The following is an 11,842-nucleotide window of genomic DNA, read 5'->3' on the forward strand; positions in this document are numbered from 1 at the left end:
AGGCTCTTCCAGGAAAAGAAAAAAAAATGGGTCCAGGAGAGAGATTTCCTAATATCCATACCTTAAAAACGTGATACTAAGCAAACAAACTGAAAACCAAATATTTTTTACCTGAAGTGTTTCTGCTGGCTGGGGACAGAGCAAGAGCTGCAAATGGAGAGTGAGGTTCAGGGAATAAGTCAACATTGAAGGAAATATGATAATAATATGAACAACAATATGAACTATATTAGTAACAATAATAGCAGTAATAATAATAGCATTATTATTATTATTATTATTATTATTATTATTATTACCCTTTATATATATATATATATTATTATTATAACCCTTTTTAAGGGTTAGGGTGAAATATTTTAATCAGGTATTCTCTGAGGCATATTATTATATATTATATTATATATTATATATTATATATTATATATTATATATTATATATTATATATTATATATTATATATTATTATTACCCTTTATATATATATATATTATTATTATAACCCTTTTTAAGGGTTAGGGTGAAATATTTTCATCAGGCATTCTCTGAGGCATATTATTATATATTATATTTTAGTTGTTATTATTATTATTATTATTATTATTATTATTATTATTATTATTATTATTATTATTATTACCATATATATATATATATATATATATAACCCTTTTTAAGGGTTAGGGTGAAATATTTTCATCAGGCATTCTCTGACAAATGGAAAGTGCCCTGTTGAGTGATCTGCCTAACAAGGCTCCACGCAGGTGTCCAGAGCAGCTCGTGCCTTGCTCTGCCGGGAAGGGCAGAGAATTAAAGGGCTGTGAGGAGGCAGGAGCACCCCGCTGCCTGGACAGCCTCCTTGCCAGTGTAACCTGGTAATTGTGCTGGAGCCTGGCCTCCTCCTTTGCCTCAAATCCTGAAATGTTAATTTTCATCTCTGATTAAGCTGCAGACCAGTCGAGGCTCCTTTTATTAAGTCAGGCAGACTCCTACCTGCTTCCCGAGGGCTAAATTTGGCTGGCAAAGCCATTGTAATATTGTGTAATTAATTTGCCAGTCAAATAATTTCTGCAGGGCTCTAATTTACTTATCTGTCTGCAACACTAATGAATCTCCCAGCTCAGTACTTTAATCATGTTTTCTGCCTTTTTATCTCCTTTTTTAACTCCAACTTTCCTAATTGTTTGCTATGGGCTCATCTGTCACCTGTATTTTGGGGCTGTGTTTGTTCTCACAACAAAAGGCAGCCAAGCACGTGGACTCTGTAGCTCTCCTTCATGGCTGGGAGCTGCTGGAAGCCTTCCTTGCTTTATTCTTCAATTCCAACACGCAAGAGAGCTGAGTCAGTAAAAATCAAGATGCAAAGATCCAGGAGAAAAAGCCATTTGTATTTGGAGGAGTCAAGGTAGTAACTTCATTCCAGCTCGTGTAACCTGTGTGCAGAACTTCCTAAAGGTCATTCTGAGCACTCTATTGCCTGATTAGTGCCAGTGGGAAATAGGTTTCAAAAAATAGGGATATGACACCTGAGGACAGCATTGGTGGCCATGGTGGTGGTGGGTTGATGCTTGGATTCCATTATCTGAAAGCTCTTTTTCAACCTTAACAATTCTTTGATACTTTGAAATGTAACATTGGCAAGTTTTTACTTGCTTAACTTTGCAAATCACAAGTCTGTAGTAATTTTTTGTTTTTCTAACAAATTTATGACATAAAATACTGCAGTAAGTGGCACATTCCTGTAGTGTTAAGTACTTCAGTGTGGTTCCAACACACCAACTCTGATGTTTGTCACTACACAGTTTTCCTGGTCTCTAATGGGAATGTTTTGTGAAGGAGAACAGGAATGCTCAATAAAAGATAAATAATCATACAGAATCACAGAATCCCAGGATCAAGGTTGGAAAATCCCTCCAGGATAAGGAGTCCCAGCTGTGCCCATGCCCACCCTGTCCCCAGCCCAGAGCCCTGAGTGCCACCTCCAGAATTCCTGGGACACCTCCAGGGATGGGCACTGCAAACCTCCCTGGGCAGCTGCAATCCCTGAGCCCCCTTTGCATGGGGAAATTCCTGCTGTGCCCACCCTGAGCTGCCCTGGGCCAGCCTGAGGCCGTTCCCTCTGCTCCTGTCCCTGTGCCCTGGGATGATCCCAAATCCCCCCGGCTGTGCCCTCCTGGCAGGAGCTGTGCAGAGCCACAAGGGCCCCCTGATCCCCCTTTTCTCCAGGATAAGAGGCTGGAATTCAGGTTGGAATTCTGCACCCCCTCGTTTGGATACCTCAAACAAATCGATGATATGGCCATGTGATGAAAGAAGAAGAATCTGATGTATTTAAGTATAAATGGCTGGTGCCAGGTGGGCTCAGGTGTTACAGGAGGTGTCAGACACACCTGGGAGCAGAGACCCACAGCTCTGGCATTGCTCCAGGGCTGGATCCACCACATCAATCCTCTCACCTGTTTGTTTTACACCACGGGGCTCTGCTGCTGCACTCTACTGAACGGGAGCGCTGGTTTTCAGAGGGAACTTGGAGTGTGAACATTTAATCCTGGGAACAAGTGCCGTGGTAGGAAGCTGTGCTAGGAGGAAACACAGACTTGTCCATCTGTGTCCTCAGAGCCCTGCTGTGATCCCTGTTCCCATGCAGCCTGGGGACTTGGGAGCAGAGCTCTTGTAGGCTCCACCAGCGTGCACGAGAGTCGCTTGGAAAACAGCGAGTTTATGCTTGGAAAACTCGAGTTTGTGCGTGTGTCTGACGAGAATTGATGAAAAATCAGAAACTTGAGTAGATCAAAGAAAAGCCCATCCCAGGGCCTCCCTGAAAGGCTGAGGTTCCCTCCCGAGGTACCAGGAATGAGTTAATCCCACCAAGGAATGCGGAGGGGCTGCCAGATAACAGAGTGACATTGTTTTTCCCTGATGTCAGCACAGAAACCCAAACACAAAGAGGTGAATGTAGTCCTTGGAGGCAGCTGAATGTGGAGCTTGTGCCGGCATCCAGCCGCATTGAAACAAGATGACAAAGTGTTTCCTGGAAGCAGGGGCTGGCTCCGGCCAGCTGGGCCGGCCACCGAGCTGGGGAGGATCAGGGATGTGCCCTGGTGGTGGGGAGGGGATGTGCCCTGGTGGGGAGCTCAGGGATGTGCCCTGGTGGTGGGGAGCTCAGGGATGTGCCCTGGTGGGGAGGATCAGGGATGTGCCCTGGTGGGGAGCTCAGGGATGTGCCCTGGTGGTGGGGAGCTCAGGGATGTGCCCTGGTGGAGAGGATCAGGGATGTGCCCTGGTGGTGGGGAGCTCAGGGATGTGCCCTGGTGGCAAGGATCAGGGATGTGATTGTGCCCGGAGTAGGACAGGGCCCCATCCTGCTCCCTGCTGTTTATGAACACACAGCTCTGCTAGGCCTGGGGCTTCACCCCATAATTCACATCCATCCATGGGCATTTTATTTTCCTTCTTGGTCACCTTATGGCAGCTTATTTTCTCCTGCAGCATCCTAGTGCTGTATCTTTCCTGAATAATTCACCTTTTCTGTGTTTGGTAGGTGATGAGGTCTAGAGGATAGTTAGACCAGGCTAGAAGAGAAGCCTTGTTTCACTTCAATATAGGCAGCACTTTTATTGCTGCCACAGGGACAGGAATTAAACACTTGCTGATAGGCTCTGGATGTGGAGCTGCTCTTCTCAGCAGGCAGAATGTGCTCTGCCTTCATCCACTTCCCAGAGGGGAAGCTCCACAACTTAGTGACTGTCCATCACAGCTGACAAATCCATAACACCATAGTAATGTCTGTACTATTCATTTTTGGCTATTCCAAACTCTACAGGAAAGTAAACAAAAGGAGAAAAAACTGAAGAGAAAGATTTAAATTGCTTTGTGTTTTTATTGCAAGGTTGGTATTAGCACCCATGGCTCAGCCTGGTGAGGAGCCACGGCCACTCTGCACATTAGGTTACACACAAACCAGAGTTTGTAACCAGATCCAGTAACTCCCAGAAAGCAGCTTCTTAAAATCTGGCTGGAAGAAAGTCAAGCCATAAGCACTGTTTTCTGACAGGATGGAAAAACCTGAGTGGCCAAGGTTATGGATGTCAAAATGGGAATGGCTGGGTGAGAAGGGCCCTGAGGGATTGGTATTGCTGCTTGTGGGAGAATAAATTGAATTAATTTATTTAATAAATTAAATATAGTATCCAGTATTCCTCCCTGTGAGGGAGGTGAGGTCCTGGTACAGAGCAGCTGGGGCTGCCCCTGGATCCCTGGCAGTGCCCAAGGCCAGGCTGGACCCTGGGGCTGGGAGCACCTGGTACAGGGGGAGGTGTCCCTGCCATGGCAGGGTGGATGGGATGGCATTTAGGGTTTCAAACCCTCTACACACGAATGGGATGGGATTTAGGGTTTCATACCCACCCAGGCTGTGAGCTGTGGGGTGGCTGGGCTGCACACACGAATGGGATGGGATTTAGGGTTTCAATGCCCCCAGGCTGTGAGCTGTGGGGTGGCTGGGCTGCACACCCGAATGGGATGGGATTTAGGGTTTCAAACCCTCCAGGCTGTGAGCTGTGGGGTGGCTGGGCTGCACTGAGGGCACGCAGCACTGCCATGGAAATGGCGTTTGGGTTCTGACACCGGCGGCACCGCGCAGCTCCGGTAAAGGCAATAGACGACGCTGGTTCTGCTGGGTCTCCGCACGGGAACAACGTGTTTGGGTTCCTCTCCGTCAGCACCAGGGCTCCAGACCCGCCGGGTCCTGTCCCCGCTAGGGCATCAGCACCGCGGGCTGCCCCAGGCCCGGGGCTCTGCCTGCGGCTCCCCGCACACGGACGGGCCGCTGCCACCCCCGGGGCTCCGAGTCCTGGTCCCGGGGCTCCGTGCCCGTGTCCCGGGGCTCCACGGCTGTGTCCCACTCCGTGCCCGTGTCCCGGTGTCGCCGGGGGGGCTCCGTTGCCGTGTCCCGGTGCGGGCGGAGCGCGGTGCCGGCAGAGGGAGTTGTGTGGGGACAGAGCGAGACAGGACCGGCGCCAGCACAGGCCGCAGCCCGCCCTCCATTTGGGGGCGCCCGGCGAAAGGCCCTCACAGCCGGGGATGTAGCTCAGTGGTAGAGCGCGCGCTTCGCATGTGTGAGGTCCCGGGTTCAATCCCCGGCATCTCCAGGCGTTCTTTTTTTTCTTTATTTTATTTATTTTTTTTTCCCGTCTCCCCGCGCGGCCGCTGGTTCCGCCGGGCCACGCTAGCCCCGCGCCTCCGGCCCGGCCCGGCCCGGTGCTGCTTCCTCCCGCCCGGGAGCCCTGCGGGGAAAATCAAAGCGCGGCGTCACAAAACGCGGCGGCTTCTCCGCCGGCAAAAAGAGAAACTGCATTGGCCGGGAATCGAACCCGGGCCTCCCGCGTGGCAGGCGAGAATTCTACCACTGAACCACCAATGCGCGCTGTTACAGTATTTCCCGCCCCTGCCTGAAGGAGCTCACCAACAGCACCGATGGCATCGACGGCACCGCGCCTACCTGCCTCACTCTGTCCCCCAGCCCCACACAGCACTTTCCAGCCATCATTTCCAGGGCAAAAAAAGTTTTTAAAAAGTCAGCACTAGCCATTCTACATTGTTCCTCTAAAGGATTAAAAAAAACCCTGCAAAAGTGTATAATGCACCCACCATACACGCCACAGAGTCTGGCCTGGCTGTTGGTTTTGGTCTTGTTCATCTCTCACAGATGCAAGATGTCACTAATGATTATTTCTGTAACAATTTTAAAAACTTTTTTTTCCTCTGCATATTCTTGGAAAACTTATTTTGTTTCTAAGCATTCTGTTTGTATCAGGGATAAACTAATATTATCCCTTGAATAAGCAAGGAGTGATTTAATGGAAGAACTTCAGGAAATTACAGGTGAAGGTTTCCAAGATTCTTTACCCCTAGCTCTATGGTTGGAGTCGATCTTAAAGGTCTTCTTCAACCTAAATAGTGCTGTGATCGTTCTTTACATTTAAAAGCTTTCAGATCAAGTCACAAAAGTGTATTTTTGTTCCTTTTCCACCCTGGAAGGACTTTGCCAGGGGAGGCCAGCAGTTAAGGGCTCAGAGGCTCAGCTGACCCACAAAGGAGTCATCAGAGTATGCCCACAATGGTCTCTGTGACTTGCCAGGTGATGACATTTCAGCACACTGTGCTGTGTGTGGTGATGTCAGCAGTGAGTCCCAGATTGTGCTGTGACATGGCCATGCTGTGTCCCAAAATAAACTATCAATTTGCCTTGGACACGCTCCCACAAACAGCCACACGTGAGCCAGAGTCCAAGGAAAAGCTGCAACAAGTGCTTCACATCAAGGGAACGTGGAGATTTACGTAAAAAAGTGCTGGAGAACAGGGCCTGGACAGGAGGAACAGCTACAACCACCCACCTCGCACAGGTCAGAAGCAGGTGTTTTCTGGCTCAACCTTCTGGCCATGTTCCAGTGTCCTGTGCTTGGATGTGCATGGACACCACAAGGTAACAACCCAGCACAGCTCCCTTTCCTTCTCAGCTTCGGCTGCCAGAAGACAACATAATAAAAACTGTAAGTAATAATTATCATTTAGGCTGTGGCTAACGGTTGGATTAGTCAGCCTAGCAAAACTGTTTTCTCAGACAAGCCCGGGACCAAAACCCCACAAGCACTCAGGCAAAAGATTTTCATATTGGGAAGCCCTAATTCCCTGTTTTACTGTGTCTGTAAACTGAAAAACTGTTTTCTCAGACCAGCGCAGGACCAAAACCCCTCCAAGCATTCAGGTAAAAGATATTCACATTGAGAAGCCCTAACTCCCTGTTTTACAGTGTCTGGGAGTCAGCCACACAGAGGCCTCCCCTCCTGTTCTCCACCTCCTCTCACTGCCGGTGAGCCGGGGCTCTGCCAGGCAGGGACACCTGGCACCATCTGTGCCCAGCAGCTGGGACCAGCAGCGTGCCTCGGAGAGGGGCACGGAGCCAAAGAACCGTGGGCTGGCTGAGCCTGGAGAAGCCCTGGGAGATCACCGGGTCCAAGGGGTCACTCGGCGCTGGCAGGGCACCTCTGATCCCTGTCCCCAGGTGTCCCTCTGCTCTGGGGGGCAGGCAGAGCAGAATGTGCTGTCTGTGCCACAGTTTGGAGAATTATTGCACAGAGGGTCCCACAGTGACAGACTGGGCACTGCCTGTTCCCAGAGCAGAAATGGCAGCTGTCCTTGCACTCATGGTTAGCAACTCACAGAACAGTTTCCCATGTCCCTTGGACTGCTGTGCAAATGCTCAGAACATCTGGGAGTGTTGGCTGAGGTCCTGCAGGGAATTCTGTCACCAGGAGGAGTTTGGGACTCCCAGGCCTCCCTGGGGCCCAATGTCACCCCAGAACATGCCCTGGGAACCCGTTCCCAAGCTGAGTGAGCCAGGCTCACACTTGGCTTCCCTCAGAACTGACTGGGAGTAGGAGGGTGCTGAACGGGGCAGAAATCGACACCTGCAATATGAGAAATGGTGCTCCAGAGCCTCAGAACTGCAGAAAATCTCACAGGGTCAGTTCAGCTGAGTAGGAATCAGAACCCTACTCCAACAGAACAAGTTCTAAGGGGTTCCTTGCCTTAGTTGTTACAATGGCTGGGAGAGTATTCCCTGCCAAGCTGCAGTGCAGAGGGATCTGTTCTGTGTGCCCCAATGGACACAGCACTGTGGCAGCAAGCCCAGAGCAGGTCACGGAGTTGCTGAGGGGACTGGAGCTCCCTGTGAGCTTGAGAAAGCTGGGCCTGTTCAGCCTGGAGGGGAGCAGCCTCTGGGGACACCCCAACCCCTAACCCTAAACCCTACACCCTGAGGGACACCTAAACCCCTAACCCTAAAACCTGAGGGACACCTCACAGTCCTTTGCAGTGTCTGAAGGGGTGTACAGCAGAGCCAGAGAGGGACCCTTCACCAGGAGCTGCAGGGAGAGGGCAACGGGGAATGGCTTCACACTGACAGAGGGGAAATTTAGGTTGGATATGTGGAATAAATCCTTCCCTGGCTCAGGTTCCCACAGAAGCTGTGGCTGTCCCCGGATCCCTGGCAGTGCCCAAGGCCAGGCTGGACACTGGGGCTGGAGCAGCCTGGGACAGTGGGAGGTGTCCCTGCTTCTGGCTGAGGCCTGACAGGGCAGAGCCCAGGAGCTTCAGGTGTTCCTGCTGTGCCCCTCTGAGGAGGATGCTGCAGCTCAGGGCCACCCGCAGCCTCTCTCCCCAAGTTCAGCTGGTGCACTGTGACAGGAACAAGGCTGGGTTCATAGGCAGTGGTAAATCCGCTCAAATCAAGCCTAAAAGTGCAGGTGGGGCTTTCCTGGGGTGTGGCAGTGGGTATTGTTGCTTCCCTCCTGCCTGCTGGCTTGGACACGTGCTCCCCTGTCTCGTGGAGGGACTGTGCAGTCATCCCATATAAAATGGGCGTTGCACTGATCTTTGTCCTGGCACATGAAAATGGGAAGTGTGATGGCACAGCTGTACCTGTGCCGCTGGCTCTGGTCCACCTCCTCATGTGGAGCTGTATTAAACCATGTACCACCTGAAGGAGCAGCTGAGGGAGCTGGGAAGGGGCTCAGCCTGGAGAAACGGGGGATCAGGGAGGACCCTGTGGCTCTGCACAGCTCCTGCCAGGAGGGGACAGCCAGGGGATTTGGGATCATCCCAGGGAACAGGGAGAGGAGCAGAGGGAATGGCCTCAGGCTGGGCCAGAGCAGGCTCAAGGTAGACATCAGGTTGAAAATTTTTAGAAATCCAGGAAGAATTTTTCACAAAAGTGTGGTCAGGCCTTGGCAGGGCTGCCCAGGGAGGTTTGGAGTGCCCATCCCTGGAGGTGTCCCAGGAATTCCACAATGTGGAACTCAGGGCTCTGTGCTGGGGACAAGGCAGGCATAGGGCACAGCTGGGATTTGGTGGTCTTGGAGGCTTTTTCCAACCTTAGGGATTCTGTGATTCTCTAAATGGAGATCTTAGAAATAAAGCCCAATGAGTAAATCAGAGCACCATGAAGCACAGCAAACCTCTGTGTAAGAACCAGCTGGTGTTTCACTAACTCACACACCAGGCAAGCCCAGTCAAGACTTCCAAAGCACTGAAGATAACAAGAGGCCTTGCAAAATGGCTTCTCAAAGCCTCTCCATAAAGGTTTCCCAAGTGTGTTCTTATCTCCTCTTCCGGAGTGCAGAGAAATTGCTCCATCCCCGGCGAGTTCTCCGCTGAGTGGAGCACACGCACATCAACTCGATTTTAACAGGTCACGGAATAAGCCGGGCATTTAAAAATATCCACCTACCCAAAAGGACAAATGAATCCGTGCTGTGGAGCCCTCAGCAAAGATGGTTGGAACAAAACAAACAAAACAATCCTGGTAATCTTTTAGGGGAGACTTATAATGTAGAACAACTTGTCAGTGCGGGTTAAAGTTTTAAGGCCTAGCAATTTTGACAGCGTCCCTTTGAGCACAGCGAGCGCACGGGGACGAGCAGGACAGCAAAAGGTCACTTGGTCACACATATCTGCTGCCTCTCTGAAGTTTAGCTCAAGACCCACCAGGCACGTCCCAATTAATTATTTAAATCTGCAGGGAGAAATATTTCAGTAGATGAAAAAGCATAATCTGAAATTCTGGGGAAGGTACAGGATGGCTGGCATGGTGCTGAGGGAAAATGGGGCGAGATATCCCTGCCACAGGACACAGAGGAGCCACTCCCATCCAGGAATGCTGATTGCTCCAGATACCAGCCTCTCAGGGATTTTCCAATATCCTTTCTTTTTCAATGGAATCGTTCTGGATCACAAAAGGTCACTGAAACCAAATTGACAATGATACATGTGGTTATTTAAAATAACTCTTCCCGGCACAATTATTGATGATGTTGCTGGCAATCTGTAAGTTCCTTATAAATGCATGGACACCCTGAAACTGTTCATCCCAGATCCTGCCTAAAGTGTCCCAAAGGAAAGCCATCAGGCAGGCAATGCTGGGGAAATGGGCACTGGAAACAAACAGGAGACTCAAATCCTGGATTTATTCATTACAGGATACCAGCCTGGGAATTTTAAAAAGTCACTGTATGTGTCTTTGAACAGGTTTTCTAAGCTTTTCCTAATCAATTCAATGGAGAAAATACCTGGATAAACAGCAGACATGTACAGTCCCAGGGCTGGTTTTCATCTGTCATTGTCTGAGAGAAAAAAATAATACAGCACAAATTCTGAAGAGCCTTTTGCCTTGCTTTTGCTGAATACAGTTTCTCACTCCAGCACATGTACAGAAAATAAATTTAATAGGTTTTTCTTTTCATATTTCCTGCCACAACAAAGCTCCTTAAACGTTTAAAGAGAAAATAACTACTCTTGACTAGTCCAAGCAGTCTTGCTTTCTAAAAGATACTGTCCTCCTTCTTTTCTTTACCAACGAATTCACATTGTCCATCAGACCTAGCTGGGCCATTTGCCCCAGAAAAACACGGATGCTCCACATCCCTTCCTTCCATTCCCTCCTGTGCTGCCATTGCAGGGAGAGGCCAATTAATTACGGTGTTTGTTCTGCCACCAAGAACGTGACCCGTGACCTTATTCTTTTAAAGCTGCAATTCTTGCACTTGTTTCTGTGGCTCAGCCCTGGTGCGGGATCTCGATGGGACAGCCAACAATCAGACATAATTACAGTGATAACACACCGTAACAGGAAAACCAGCCCCTCTCTCTCCCTCAGAGCACTGGATTTATCTGCTGCAGGGCAGGGGAACACCTGAGCAGCAGCAGCAGCAGCAGCAGCAGCAGCAGCAGCAGCAGCACATCCTGCTGGGCGGTGAGCTGAGCACGGGGAAAGCCATGGGCTGCACCTGCAGTGACACCCGACACCCCCGGGCCGAGACGGGAATGATTGCAATGCCTCACCACAGCCACCACCGGGCACTTGCATTTTCCATCGGCAGGACCTACCCTGGATCCTGCTGGAAAAATCCCAGCAGAGAAATTCTGCATCTGTTTCTGTCCCTTTGTCTCAGCTCTCCTGCAACTGTCACCACCCTTGCTCCTCACAAAGACATTTTCCTCAAGACAGATTAGCAGAAAACATATTTGTGAACGTATGAACAGATTTTCTTCTTATGATACATAACTTTGGCATGCAGTCAGGAAACGATGATGATCTTTTTCCCCATCTTCCCTTGCTAATGAAGAGAAACTGCCTCTGGGGTTGAGGACAAAAGGTGAACTCTCCCTGCACACAATTTACACCTGCTGAGCACATGATTTCGGGCATCTGAAATTCCTGTCTTGGCAGGTGTCCCGGGGACCAAGCCACACGCACGGAGACTTACTCTGGAGGTAATATTTTCATCCAGGCATTAAATAAAAAACAGACTTGAGAGGGATGAAATTTGCAATACTTTCAGGCATCTCATTTTTTTACTTAACCTTGTAAAATTCTTTCACTCTTCAAACTTATGAAGCCCAATGTTAAACAATCGGTAACGAAGATAAAAAGACTGTAGTAGTTGAACAGAAGCCTACAGTAGGGGAGGGAGCAGCCCATCCCTGTTTATTGGTAGCTGCACTGTGAAGGTGAGGAGAACCTTCCCTAGAAAGTGAGATTGCTTGCGATCTTTATGAAGTTTTCACTTTCCCTTTATGAGGAGAGTAGTACAATGCTCTCATTTTCTTCCCCCTTCAAGATTTTGCAGGTAGGAAAAAGCTGATGAGACACAGCAGTACTGGGGTGCACAAAATGATCACTTGGAAACTGGCCATAGATACATTTTGCACTCAAAAACTGCCCTGTATCAATCAAAATTTGTCATACATGAACACTGACAGTGCAGCTACATGTGGGTAGACA

At 49.4% G+C, this 11,842-nt stretch overlaps 2 non-coding genes across 2 annotated transcripts; one reads left to right on the forward strand and one right to left on the reverse strand.

Annotated features, from left to right (window-relative positions):
* The first annotated feature begins 5,078 nt into the window (after nt 1-5,078).
* TRNAA-CGC (transfer RNA alanine (anticodon CGC)) lies at nt 5,079-5,150 on the forward strand. Its single transcript has one exon. It is a non-coding gene; the product is annotated as a tRNA-Ala (tRNA).
* A 201-nt stretch (nt 5,151-5,351) lies between these two features.
* TRNAG-GCC (transfer RNA glycine (anticodon GCC)) lies at nt 5,352-5,422 on the reverse strand. Its single transcript has one exon. It is a non-coding gene; the product is annotated as a tRNA-Gly (tRNA).
* Between the last annotated feature and the right edge of the window lie 6,420 nt (nt 5,423-11,842).

This window comes from Agelaius tricolor, unplaced genomic scaffold, assembly GCF_023055355.1.
Source record: "Agelaius tricolor isolate 1412-34295 unplaced genomic scaffold, bAgeTri1.0.p SCAF_10, whole genome shotgun sequence".
NCBI lineage: Eukaryota > Metazoa > Chordata > Aves > Passeriformes > Icteridae > Agelaius > Agelaius tricolor.